Source organism: Panthera pardus, unplaced genomic scaffold (assembly GCF_024362965.1).
Source record: "Panthera pardus isolate Hobbes unplaced genomic scaffold, ASM2436296v1 HiC_scaffold_24, whole genome shotgun sequence".
NCBI classification, from domain to species: domain Eukaryota; kingdom Metazoa; phylum Chordata; class Mammalia; order Carnivora; family Felidae; genus Panthera; species Panthera pardus.
Window position 1 is genome coordinate 63,760,729 of NW_026526810.1, and position 4,671 is coordinate 63,765,399.

Consider the following 4,671-nt stretch of genomic DNA (forward strand, 5'->3'; position numbering starts at 1 on the left):
AGACTCAGGCCCACCCTCATCGTGGAGCCAGAGCGACATCTAGGGCACTGGAGGCTTACCTGCACCTGAGTAGAGGAGCTGGTTGGTTTGGGTTTTACATGTATCCAAACGTTATTTTTAATTTAAAAAAAAATGGACAAATTATAAATTTGGCAAATCACAATGGTAATTTATGATTTCAGGGAAAAAAACAAAAATTCTCCAGTTTTATTATGAGAATCACTATAAAGTTATAATGTAAACACATTTCTCAATGTGAAAAGGCATAAAATTTCCTTTATAGATAACGTGTCACTTATCTATCATGTAATATCAAATGCACCTGTAATGCCTTAAAGTAAATATGATTCTTTTGAGCAAAAAGAGCCAAATCAAAGACATCATTAAGGAAAAACATGCATACGAGACTGAATTCTATGGAGGACAGAGGCCATTATTTTACTTATTTTTAATTTTTTTATGTTTATTTATCTTTGAGAGAGAGGTGGGGGAGGGGCAGAGAGACAGACAGAATCTGAAGCAGGCTCCAGGCTCTGAGCTGTGAGCACAGGGCCCCATGCGGGGCTGGAACTCACAAACCGCAAGATCATGCCCTGAGCCACCCAGGTGCCCCTATTTTACATATTTTTAAACTCAATAGTTCTGACAGAGCTCTCAGAACATAGTTTCTCAGTTAATGGGCAGCAAACTGACTTACTGGTTAAATTAGCAACCATGCAGCTGCCTGACAACAATTGGATAATTTAGGAGTAACTGGCTTCTGGACATTAATTTTAATTACTTTGAAAAACCATAATTTAGTACCAAATGTTTAAACACCCACTATAATTGCTAAGCTGTAAAGTCAGCTTTATAACAGATCAGCTATACAAAAGTCATCAATTTTCTTCAAAAAAAAAAGCTAGTAGAAATCCCAAAGAATAAAGAAAAAATTACTAAAGGTCACATTTACTAATCTAGTACCATAAGTCCAGTCTTAGGCCATCCCAAGTGGCTGCAAGGAGGAATGGCAGAGGTGATGATGTTGGAAAAGGGTACTTCGTTTATTTATTTATTTATTTATTTATTTATTTATTTATTAGCTTTGGGGCGCCTGGGTGGCTTAGTAGGTTAAGGGTCCGACTTCAGCTTAGGGCATGATCTCACCTCTTCTGAGTTCGAGCCCTGCGCAGGGACTCTGTGCTGACACACTGTGTCTCCCTCTCTCTCTGCCCCTCTCCCACTAACTCTCTCTCTGCCTCAAAAGTAAATAAACGTTAAAATTTTTTTTAACGTTTATTTACTTTTGAGGCAGAGAGAGACAGAGCGTGAGTGGGGGAGGGTCCGAGACGAAGGGAGACACAATCCAAACCGAGCTCCAGGCTCCGAGCTGTCAACACAGAACCCAACGCAGGGCTCATACCCACAGGCCAAGAGATCAAGACCTGAGTCGAAGTCCGATGGTTAACAGACTGAGCCACCCAGGTGCCCCACCCAGAAAAGGGTACTTCTTAACCTGTGGGCCCTTTTGTGCTGTAAAGCAACACAGGATCTAGCAGAGAGGAAAATCGATGAGGCGGGAATTTAAAACAAAAGTTTTTGGTTCGGATGGTAAGGAGGCCCTCAAGAACAGCAGAAATCAGTATATCCAGGAGGCAGGGCTGGAGTCTACTTCGTGAACTAGAGGGTTTCTTCTTGGTATCCAAGTCCCTTTTAAATTTCTTCAAGTTTTTTAGCCAGGTTTGATATGTCATAATTCTGAGCCAGATACATTCCAAACACGTTGCCAAAAGTAAATCCAAGCAGGATCTGGAGCATGGGGTCTGCGAGGAGGGGGAGGAGGGTGCAAAGGGTGGCTAAGAGCTGGTTTTCAAGGAAGGGCACCACGGCAAACCAACTTAACCCAATACCTGTAGCTCAAGAGAGGCTCTATAAATCACTTTGAGTTCATAAACTTGTTTCTTTCCCAAATCCTGGAAACATACTAGTCTCAACTTAATTGCATGTATATTTTTGTTCTGTATCTTTTTATTTTGGGGGGACAGGGGGGAGAGCACAAGCAGGGAAAGAGCAGAGAGTGGGAACAGAGGATCTGAAGCAGGCTCTGCGCTGACAGGCTGATAGCAGCAGATGACGTGGGGCTCCAACTCACAAACCACAAAACCATGACCTTAGTTGATGTATGCCATTCAACCAACTGAGCCACCCAGCAACCTCTGCTCCGTATCTTTCTACTTATACCAAGATTGTATTACCACCTCCCCCTGCCAAAAAAGGACAGGTTAAGACAGTGTATGCCTGTGTTGTAAGTTTAAAATTTTGAAGGAAATTGGTTGAATATTTTCCAAACACTCAGGATGGTATCATGAAAGCCATAACTAATACACTGACATATATTGACACACTCTTAATGCCAATATATTGACTACATCTAGAATATACAAGAAACAATGACACTGTCTCTGTAAAGGGAAATGGGGACCAAGAGTTGTCAGTGGGCAAACAAAATTCTTTTGCTGTGTACACTTTTGAATTTATTATGTACATGTACTATTCAAAAACAATTTAAGTTTTTTTTTTTAATGTTTATTTTTGAGGGAGGGGAGGGGCAGCAAGAGAGGGAGAGAGAATCCCAACCTATCAGCGCAGAGCCCAACATGGAGCCCGAACTGATGAACCACGAGATCGTGACCTGAGCCAAAATCAAGGGTCAGATGCTTAATCGACTGAACCACCCAGGCACCCCAGAAATAAATGTAATTTTTAAATAAAATATTAGTTGCTTCTACATAGCCTATCTCGGAGAGAGACACAAGACACAACAGTTGCTTTCAGAAAAGTGAGGTGACTGGGGGACAGGGGTGAAAGGGATTTCACTCTATGCCTTTTTTTGTACCCTTGTGCCATGTGAATATATTAAACTCTTCAATAAGAAACTTTTTTAAAGTGGCATATAATAATCCTAATAAAGGCTCTCTTTACTTTTTTTTTTTAACGTTTATTTATTTTTGAGACAGAGAGAGACAGAGCATGAACGGGGGAGGGTCAGAGAGAGCGGGAGACACAGAATCGGAAGCAGGCTCCAGGCTCTGAGCCATCAGCCCAGAGCCCGACGCGGGGCTCGAACTCACAGACCGCGAGATCGTGACCTGAGCCGAAGTCGGCCGCTTAACCGACTGAGCCACCCAGGCGCCCCTCTCTTTACTTTTTAATTATAGCTTATTTGTATTTCAAACTGATCCTGTGGGGTCTGGGGAAGAAAAAGAAAAAAGAAAGAAAAACTGATCCTGTGAACCTAACAAAAGAAGCAAAGGTCCAAGGCAGATATCATGAATATACATAAAATTATTTCCCCAAACCATTTTCCAGCAAAATTTAAAACTGCTTAAGGAAGAAAAATACTTTGTAACATAACCTATGAAATCTGTGTTAACAGCTATGAAATGGGGAGAGGGGTTTTAAAAGATTTTAACCTTTTTCTCAGACACCATTTTAACTTTGGAATACAGAAAAAAATAATTTTTTTAAGTGAAGTTATATTCTATACTACTAACAAAGAAAACATTACTTCCTTTCTATCCAATTATATAAAGCAAGGGTATTTACTTGCCTTTCTACAACTAAATATAAAACCTCTTCAAATGCTTTCAGTATGACTTTATTACCCAAATGGGATTTGACATTTAGGATAATCCCATTGTATTTCCTCCCAAACCAACAAAAATAATAAAACCCAAGAGGTAGAGAAGGGTTAAGATAATTTAATTCAGTCCTTCATTTTACAGATGTAGAAGCAAATTCCCAGAAAGTTTAAATTCAAACTCACAACCAATAGGAAAAAAACATAATTGGAACCCAGGTGTCCTGCCTCTGCAATCAGTATGCTTTCAAGTCACGCCCCTAAAAGGATGTAAGGTAACTGAAAGTGTCATTCAAATTTCTTTCCTGGCTCCACATTTTTCAAAAATTTTTTTAATGTTTATTTATTTATTTTTAATTTTTTTTAACGTTTTTTATTTATTTTTGAGACAGAGAGAGACAGAGCATGAACGGGGGAGGGGCACAGAGAGAGGGAGACACAGAATTGGAAGCAGGCTCCAGGCTCCGAGCCATCAGCCCAGAGCCCGACGCGGGGCTCGAACTCACGGACCGCGAGATCGTGACCTGAGCTGAAGTCGGACGCTTAACCGACTGAGCCACCCAGGAGCCCCAATGTTTATTTATTTTTGAGAGACAGAGCGTGAGCAGAGGAAGGACAGAGAGAGAGGAAGACACAGAATCCGAAAGAGGCTCCAGGCTGAGCTGTCAGCACAAAGCCCCACGCAGGGCTCCAACCCACGAACCGTGAGATCGTGACCTGAGCCAAATGAAGTCGGATGTTTAACCAACTGAGCCACCCAGGGCACCCCTTAGCTCCACATTTTAATGTTTATTTATTTTGGGGACAGACAGAGACAGAGCGCGAGTAGGGGAGGGGCAGAGAGAGAGGGAGACACAGAATCTGAAGCAAGCTCCAGGTTCTGAGCTGTTAACACAGAGTCCGATGTGGGGCTCCAACCCACGAACCATGAGATCATGACCCAAGCAGAAGTCGGTCACTTAACCGACTGAGCCACCCAGGTGCCCCCACATTTTAAATAAGTAATCTGTGATAGTAGTCAGAAATGCTATTTAATAAAGGAAAACAAGGAA